The sequence below is a fragment of the Eschrichtius robustus genome, chromosome 11 (assembly GCF_028021215.1).
Source record: "Eschrichtius robustus isolate mEscRob2 chromosome 11, mEscRob2.pri, whole genome shotgun sequence".
NCBI lineage: Eukaryota > Metazoa > Chordata > Mammalia > Artiodactyla > Eschrichtiidae > Eschrichtius > Eschrichtius robustus.
Window position 1 is genome coordinate 106656384 of NC_090834.1, and position 9777 is coordinate 106666160.

The window sequence follows — 9777 nt, forward strand, 5'->3', positions numbered from 1 at the left end:
ATATGGTCAACTAATCTATGACAAAGGAGGCAAGGATATACAATGGAGAAGAGACAGTCTATTCAGTAAGTGGTGCTGGGAAAACTGGACAGCTACATGTAAAAGAATGAAATTAGAACACTCCCCAACACCATACACAAAAATAAACTAAAAATGGATTAGATACCTAAATGTAAGACCAGACACTATGAAATTCTTAGAGGAAAACATAGGAAGAACACTCTTTGACATAAGTCACAGCAAGATCTTTTTTGATCCACCTCCTAGAGTAATGGAAATAAAAACAAAAATAAACAAGTGGGACCTAATGAAACTTAAAAGCTTTTGAAAACAAAGGAAACTACAAACAAGACAAAAAGACAACCCTCAGAATGGGAGAAAATATTTGCAAATGAATCAACCAACAAAGGATTAATCTCCAAAATATATAAACAGCTTATGCAGCTCAATATTAAAAAAAAAACAACCCAATCCAAAAATGGGCAGAAGACCTAAATAGACATTTCTCCAAGAAGACTTACAGATGGCCGAGAAGCACATGAAAAGCTGCTCAACATCACTAATTATTAGAGAAATGCAAATCAAAACTACAGTGAGGTATCACCTCACACCAGTTAGAATGGGCATCATCAGAAAATCTACAAACAACAAATGCTGAAGAGGGTGTGGAGAAAAGGGAACCCTCTTGCACTGTTGATGAGAATGTGAACTGATACAGTCACTATGGAGAACAGTATGGAGGTTCCTTAAAAAACTAAAAATAGAATTGCCATATGACCCAGCAATCCCACTACTGGGCATATACCCAGAGAAAACCATAATTCAAAAGGACACATGCACCCCAATGTTCATTGGGCAGCACTATTTACAATAGCCAGGTCATGGAAGCAACCTAAATGCCCATCGACAGATGAATGGATAAAGAAGTTGTGGTACATATATACAATGGAATATTACTCAGCCATAAAAAGGAACGAAGTTGGGTCATTTGTAGAGATGTGGATGGATCTAGAGACTGTCATACAGAGTGAAGTAAGTCGAAAGAGAAAAACAAATATCGTATATTAACACATATATGTGGAACCTAGAAAAGTGATACAGATGAACCGGTTTGCAAGGCAGAAATAGAGACAGATGTAGAGAACAAACGTATGGACACCAAGGGGGGAAAGTGGCGGGGTGAGGGGCGTGTGGGGTGGGATGAACTGGGAGATTGGGATTGACGTATATACACTAATATGTATAAAATAGATAACTAATAAGAACCTGCTGTATAAAAATAAAATAAAATAAAACTCAAAAATTAAAAAAAAAAAGATTTAAAATAAAAAGAAAGCAAGAAAGTCTCGGGACTTTCCTGGTGGTGCAGTGGTTAAGAATCCGCCTGCCAATGCAGGGGACATGGGTTCGAGCCCTGGTGCAAGAAGATCCCACATGCCGTGGAGCAACTAAGCCCATGTGCCATAACTACTGAGCCTGCGCTCTAGAGCCCGTGCTCCGCAACAAGAGAAGCCACCGCAATGAGAAGACTGTGCACCGCAACGAAGAGTAGCCTCCGCTCACCGCAACTAGAGAAAGCCCGCATGCAACAACGAAGACCCAACGCAGCCAAAAATAAAATAAAATTTAAAAATTAATTAATTAATTAAAAAAGAAAAGAGGAACAGAGCTGGACAACTTGCGTTTGATAAAATAGAATCAAGAATTCAGATAGAGCCATGCATAAACGATTAATTGATTCTCAGCCAAGGTGCCAAATGAATTAAATTGGGAAAGGATAATCTTTTATGGCAAATGATGCTGGAACAGTTGGATAACCATAGAAAAGAAGAGAAAAGAAAAGAAAAGAAAAGAAAAAAAGAAAAGGAGAGAGAAAGGAGTGGCAGGAAGGAAAGAGAGAGAGAAAGAGAAAGGAAGAAAGAAGGAGGGAGGAAGGGAGGAAAGAAGAAAGGAAGGAAGGAAAGAAGGAAAGAAGGGAGAGAGGAAGGGAAGGAGGGAAGAAGGAAGGAAGGAAGGAAAAGAAGAAAGAAAGGAGGGGAGACGAAATTCAACCCTACTTCACACCGTATGCAAAAATGAACTTTAACTTTTTATTTATTTATTTATTGGCTGCATTGGGTCTTTGTTGCTGTGTGCGGGCTTTCTCTAGTCGTGGCGAGCGGGGGCTACTCTTCGTTGTGGTGCGCGGGCTTCTCATTGCGGTGGCTTCTCTTGTTGTGGAGCACGGGCTCTGGAGCGCAGGCTCAGTAGTTGTGGCACATGGGCTTAGCTGCTCCGCAGCATGTGGGATCTTCCCGGACCAGGGATCGAACCCATGTTCCCTGCATTGGCAGGCGGATTCTTAAGCACTGCGCCGCCAGGGAAGTCCCCCAAAATTAACTTTAAATGTATCATAGACCTAAACATAAGAGTTAAAATTATAACACTTTTAGAAGTTTAGAAAACAGGAGAAAAGCTTAGCCACCTTGGGCTTGGCAAAGATATCTTCAATAGAACACAAAAAATGAGCTATAGAAGAAAAAAATGATATATTGGACTTCATAAAACAAGACTTCTGCTTTCCAAAGAGACTGTAAAGAGACTGTTACAAAAATAAAAAGGCAAGCCACAAACTTTGGGGAAGACATTTGAAAAATCGATATTTGACAAAGGACTTCTATCTAGAAAAGATGGAGAACACTTACAACTGAACAATAAAAAAAGATCATCCAATTTTAAAACAGGGCAAAAGGTTTGAACAGATGCTTCACCAAAGAGGAGCTAAGGGGCTTCCCTGGTGGCGCAGTGGTTGAGAATCTGCCTGCCAATGCAGGGGACACGGGTTCGAGCCCTGGTCTGGGAAGATTCCACATGCCGCGGAGCGACTGGGCCTGTGAGCCACAACTACTGAGCTTGCGCGTCTGGAGCCTGTGCTCTGCAACAAGAGAGGCCACGACAGTAAGAGGCCCGCGCACCATGATGAAGAATGGCCCCCGCTCGCCACAACTAGAGAAAGCCCTCGCACAAAAATGAAGACCCAACACACCCCAAAATAAATAAATAAATAAATTTATAAAAAAAAAAAAAGAGGAGCTAGGGAAGACAAATAAGCATATGAAAAGATGTTCTACACCATTAGGAAGATGCAAATTAAAACCACCACAAAATGCCACCACACACCCAAGTAGGGCAAAAATTTAAAAGACCAAGTGTTGGTGAGAATGGAGAACAGCGTGGCAGTTTCTTAAAAACTTACACCTATGCCAGCCATATGACCCAGCCACTCCACTGTTTTTATTTACCAACAGCAATGGGAGAATTTGCCCACTCGAAGACATGCGCTTGAGCGTTCACAGCAGCGTTATCTGCAACTGCCAAAACCTGGAAACAACCCAAATGTCAGTCAACAGATGAACAGGTAACAGATTTTGGTATATCTAGACAATGAAATACAAATTATATAAAACATGTACTTTTATAACATGTTAGAAAACGCAAACTAATCTTTAGGGTCAGAAAGCAGATTAGAGGTTGCCCAGCACAGGGGGAGGGGAGGGAAGGAGGGATTTCCAAGGTGCAACAGGGAATCTTTGGGGTGATGGATACATTCCTTATCTTGATTATGGAGGTGGTTTCACAGGTGAGTGGATATGTCAAAAAGCATTAAATTGCACACATTTTTTGTAAACTTAAATAAGTACAGTCAATTATCCTCAAGAAAACTGTAATTAAACTTAAAAATTATAATCAAACAAAACACTCATGTATTTAAGAAATCTGGCCTTGGAAGTACTCAGCAGCCCCCTGGGTGGCCCCCTGACCTGTGACCCAAGGTAACTGCTAGCCTACATTCTCGTGTTTTCCTCATAAATGTGCCACCTACTCACACATTCCTCAACGGCACGCTGTTTGGTGACAACAGCATGGCATCCCGTAGTCTTCAACCACTTCTTTCAACAACAGTGTTATGTGTTTGAGATACAACCTCGTCGATGATTGATCGTGGCTGTGGTTTGCTCCTTTTCTCCCCTTTATTCATTTGTTAAGCTTGAAAGCAAACCTCAGGCAGCAGCGAATCTGCAGGGGGACAGCTCCCAGCTCATCTGAGGCCACAGGTGCTTGGCAGGAGGCCAGTGTAGCCCAGGGGCACGAGTATGGGGGACAGAGTGGGCTCTGGGGTCACGCAGGTGGCAGGGCTCAGTCCCTGGGGCCAGTGTCTGTGAGGAGGACTGTTGACTCTACTCTTGGTGAGAAGGGGCCATGCAAGGCTTTGAGTAGAGGGCTGATGGGATCTAACCTGATTCTGGAAGATGCTCTGGCTGGGAGAAGGGAATGGGTGACCAGGCGGGGGACTGGGGCAGGAAGACCCATTCAGGGCTACTACATCCGAGCAGGAGGTGACTGGCTGGCCTGGGGTGCCAGCAGCACCCCCTGGAGGAGTGGTCAGGGACGGGGGGGCGTGATTTGCAGGAAGAGCCCTTTGGATTTGCTGAAAGGTTAGGAGTGGAATTTGAAAGATTAATTGCCGAGGAGACTTTGCGCGGTGTGTCTGAATGACCGCCTGGTGGCGTTTTACCGAGACGGGTGACGTCTTTTCCCCAAGGGGAGAGTGAGGGTTGTGAACTCACACATCTGGGGAGACCAGGCAGGTGGAGAACCCAAGGGGGGTGGGGACCGTGACCACCCAGCCCCAACCACTGTCGCCCTGGAGCTTGTGAGCCCAGGGGTGCCAATCAGTCAGAGGTCACAATTTTTATGTGAAATCTCCAAAATGTTCAACGTTGGCTCGATTGTTTAAAACACAGCCTTTGGGCCAAAGGTGTCTGGAGGAGCCAAGCCACCCTCCTCTTCCAGCCTCACCAGCCTGGATGCCCAGCTCCTTCCCCACCCGGCGTGAGGCGCCTCTCTCCCTCGTGAGGCCATCCTGATGTCAGCTGGGGGCCCCTCCCACCCCTCCCTGTTGCCTCCACGCCCTCTTGGTTTCCTTCATCACCCTTAGAATCTGTCTTCACGAAATTAGTGGTTGGGGAGCCAGTTGAGATGTGGCCCCCTCCCTCCACCTTGCTGGCTGGAAGGCTTCTGTCTTGTTCTCACCACATCCCCAGAGCTTTGCTCCAGGGCCCAACTCAAGGTACCCAATAATTGTTTGTTGGGTGAATGAATGACGAATGAATGAATGAATGATTGGGAGAGAAGAGAGTGAGGAGGCAGAAGAGAGCATCCCGTTGTTCAGTGGGGTTTCCATTCTGTTTGCCTCCACCTGCCGAAAGCTTGACCTTTCCTGGGGTCCATGGGGACAGCCCCGAGCACCCCCCAAGTTAGAGTGTGGGCCCACGACCCGTCCACAAACACCCCCTTTCCCACCCCCTCCTCCTGGCACAGACGTCAGAACTCGCTACCCGCCCACGCCCCTCCCTCCCCATGGCATCATCGTGTTCTCTGGGCCCTCGCTGGGTCCACCAAAGCCCTCTCCTGGGACATTTCTAAGGAAAATGGAGATAGAAGATCAGCCCTCTTTGGGGGTGGAGCAGCAAGAATTGACATTCTGGGGTGATGGCTGCCACGCTGTCCCCTGTGTGGAGGAAACAGATCTGCAGCGAGAAAGAAGCCAAGAGAGAAGTGGAGACAAGGGACAGAGGAGGGACGCAGCCCCCAGGCCCCCAGTGCAACTCTCCCCCTGGTCTCATGCGAGCTGGGGACAGTGTTGGTCCCAACCCAAATCCTGGCGATGCTGCACTAGGGTCCTTGGCCTGGCACAGAGGGTGGGGGCAGGGCACCCACAGGAGCCATGCGTGTCCCTTCTGGCTCAGTGGGTGGCAAGGGGTCTGCCGAGGCTGTGTGCCCACCTGGGTCCCTGAGGAGGTGCTAACGGAGCACCAGTTGCATGTGGCATGTTTAGTCCTCACAGCTGAGAACTGACTTCTCATGGGTACAGCTGTCTTGGCTTAGGGAACTCCCTTGGCTAGGTCACGTGGGCCAAGGTGAGACCCTGAGGACACCAGTTTTTGCAGGAGAAAACTGCAAACTGGGGCGGGAGAAAACTGCTGACAGAGGGTAAGGCGGAGGCTGCCCAGTGAACCCAGAGGCAAGGGCATCCCGCAAGCAAGGCTGTCCAGTTCCACCCGGGCATGCATGTCCTCACGGCTGCAGGAAAACATGCCCTCTGTCTCCTTAAGCCTCTAGGATTTAGGCAAATGGTGCATATGTGTGTGGGCACTCACGTGTGTGTGTGTTTGTGTAAATAAAGGCTGGGGGCTGACATTCAGTTTCCAAGGTACAGACCCACCCAGGATAGAACCGTAGGAAATCACAAGCCCGTGGTAGACAGCGACTCCAGCAGGACAGGAACTAACCAGGAGCCTGGAAGCCCCACCTTCACCCTCCCCACAAAACCCTCCTTCATTTTGTTCAAAAAGCACAGATGGGGAGAGAGCCCAAAGGTCCAGTCCCCCTGACATCTGCATTACAGATGTTCTTCCTCGAAAAATAAGAGTTCTTCGTTAAAACTGCCAAGCAACATTAGTTATACGTGAAAAGATGAATCACATTTTGACTTAGATTTACACCAGCCTCACTCCGTGTGTACAGTTTAGTGCTTGTCCTTCAAACAACATCTATCCCTGCCTGATCTGACCCTGGACCGAACCCCACTCCCTATGAGCCCTTCTCAAGTTGGTCTCTGGGGTTCCCTATGTGTCTCCCACAGTCCTCATGGTCAAAAAAAATGATGATGATGATATTGATGATGAAGATGATGACATTAATAACAGGCATTCGTTGCTCGTCAGGGACTGTTGTAAGTGATCTACATAAACTTATTTAGTCCTCACAGAGCTTTATGAGATCAGAACTATTATCATCCCCATTTTACAGAGGAGGAAACTGAGGCTTAATGCCTTTTCTAAGGCCACACAGATTGGGCACAGCAGGGATTCAAATCCAGACAGCCTACTCCCAAATCTGTGTGAGTAACCATCGAACCACACTGCCTCTCGTTTCAGGAGAATTCAGGGGTTTGTTAAAACCATGGCCGGCACTGGCTACTCTGATCTCAGGCCGTGCGTGTCTCATCCACAGAAGCAGAAAAGAAAGCTTCTGATTGCACGGTGTGTTTGCACATTGCCGGCCAAATCCTGCCACTGTGTTTTACAGTGAAATGAGAGGGATTTTGCCAAAACCCATGTCACACTTTCACTTACACTCCCCGCAGCTTTTCCTTGCATCCACCTAAAATTACTCTTCTTAGCAATAGGCTACAGGGCTTCCCTGGTGGCGCAGTGGTTAAGAATCCACCTGCCAATTCAGGGGACACAGGTTCGAGCCCTCATCCAGGAAGATCCCACATGCCGCAGAGCAACTAAGCCCGTGCGCCACAACTACTGAAGCCCACGCGTCACAACTACTGAAGCCCACGCACCTAGAGCCTGTGCTCTGCAACAAGAGAAGCCACCGCAATGAGAAGACTGCGCACCACAAGGAAGAGTAACCCCCACTTGCCGCAACTAGAGAAAGCCCGTGCGCAGCAACGAAGACCCAACACAACAAAAATAAATGAAATAAAATAAATAAATTTATAAAACAGTGGTCCCCAACCTTAAAAAAAAAAAAAAAAAAGGCTGTAACTCACAAAATCAAAGAGACAGCGCTCTGCTAGAGGACCAGGCGTTCCTAAGAATGCAGCTAAACCAGCATATGACTTACTCAGTAAAGATGCTGAAATCCTAAAGGCCGAGAACCGGGGGGCCAGCAGGGGTGGTCCGGACCCCTGGAACAGGGGCCCCGTGGTACGGGTTCCAGGGAAATCGTGCAAGGGCTGGGGGGGCCAGCCGTTTGCATCCAGCCTTGTTAAAATGTGCCAGCTGGTCGCTGCCAGCTGTGGTCAAGACCCTGCGCAGAGCGGGGCAAAGTTCAGCCTGTTTGAGCGGCTCGCATTCTGACGAGCCTTATTCCGACTGGCTGGTTAACATCTCCCCATTGAATTTTAACATGAAATATCTTTTTGACGCAGCAAGGAGAGCGAAGTCCCTTTGGTGAAGGCAGGCTAAGCTTGCAGGAGCCGCCAGGTACATGAAAGGGAAGAAGCCGCAGCCACGGCTGCCCAAAGCTCTCCTTGACCTACTTAGAGCTGATCTGTTCCATGGGCCAGAGGAACCGGGGGGAGGGGGAGGGGGGAGAGGGCGGTGGCTCCTGGGAGGCCGAAACAAACGGGGGCTGTGACCAGGGCTGTGGCAGCCCGCACGAGGGGGCCAATTAAAGCCATGCTATACTCACCCACAAGCTTTGGCCACCTGCCCGAGATGGTGCTGAGCCAGCGGCCCGCGGCCACCCTCTCCACCACTGTGCGGCCTCCGCGTGGGCGGTGGGTACACACAGGTGGCCCAGCCTCTCCTGCTCCCAGGGGTCAGCAGCCTCGACGCCAGAGGAAAATGCATTTCAACGCAGCCAGTGCCTGTGACTGCTCTGGAGAGATGCCTGGGGCAGGAAGCAGGGGTTCTGTTGATGAGTGCCCACTGGATACCAGGCAGGTGCCACACGCGGTGCCCCAGAGGTGGGAACGGGTGACTCTGGAAGTTAGCTTGGAGGGAAGGCTGCTTTTCTGTCTGGTAAAACCTTTTATTGGGGCTTTTGGCTACAGAAAGGTAAAGCTAGAGTCTGGTCCGGAAGGAGAGGAGGTCAAGCTGGCAGCATCAGGAAGTAAATGGATCTCTTCCCCGGCCCCTGAAGGGCTATGAGAGGGATTGATTTGGGGCTCCCTCTAAGGAGGTTCTGAGCTAGGAGAAGGGGGCCCTTGGGCTCAAGGAAGAGAGGATGTGAGGGAAGGGGCTGCTGATCTGATGGAGCAGGAGGCCAGGGAGAGGGGCAAGGATGCTGAGGCAAGGATACTACCTGGTGTCCTCCTTTGCTGCCCGAAAGCCTTCAGCCAATCTCAGGAGTTAAAAACATAAACACTGGAGCTGGACAGACCTGGATTGGAGTCCTGATTCTGCCACAGAGTAGCTGTATGACCCAGACTCAGCTCTACGAGCCTCAGTTTTCACATCTGTAAAAATGGGTATAAGAATCATATATCTAATTAAAAGGGTTGTCAGAAGGATTAAATGAGTTATTACAGGAAGAGGACTTAGAATTGTGCCCAACACATATAAAGACCCAATAATATCACTTATATGTGGAATCTAAAAAAGGAAAACTTAAGAGAAACAGAGTAGAATGGCGGTTACCAGGGGCTGGGGGCATAGGGGAAATGGAAGATGTTGGTTAAAGGGTACAAACTTCCAGTTACAAGATTAACAAGTTTGGGGATCTAATATACAGCATGGTGATTATAGCTAATAATACCGTATCATATGCTTGAATGTTACTAAGAGAGTAGATCTTACACGTTCTCACCACAAAAAGGAATGGTAACTATGTGACGGGATGGAGGTGGCAGCTAATATATGGTGGTCCTCATTTTTCAATTTATAAAAGTATTAAATCAACGCATTGTACACCTTAAACTTACACAATGTTACTTGTCAATTACATTTCAATAAAGTTTGGTGGGGGGAGCGTTAATGAGACCATTCGGTATCGTCATCTTCCTCACCACAACCAACACCACCACCAGCATAATCATCAAGCCTTGAGGCATCTCTCAGCTGTTCTACAGGGAATTCTGAGTTGAGCCTGTGGCCACATTTGGGGCACATTTGGTAGTAATGAGGAGCGGGCCCAGTGCATTTTTCCAGGAAGGTGGTGGCCCAGACTTTCAGAACTTCCCGGAAGAGCAGTTTGGAAAAAGTAACACCCAGGAGA

General features: G+C 48.1%; 1 long non-coding RNA gene across 1 annotated transcript in view; it reads right to left on the reverse strand.

The window, feature by feature from the left end:
* The window catches only part of LOC137772043 (uncharacterized), a 34963-nt gene extending 27220 nt beyond the window's left edge, over positions 1-7743 (reverse strand). The window contains exon 1 of the long non-coding RNA XR_011075452.1: positions 7681-7743. This is a non-coding gene — a long non-coding RNA (uncharacterized lncRNA). The remainder of the gene's footprint in view (positions 1-7680) is intronic.
* Between the last annotated feature and the right edge of the window lie 2034 nt (positions 7744-9777).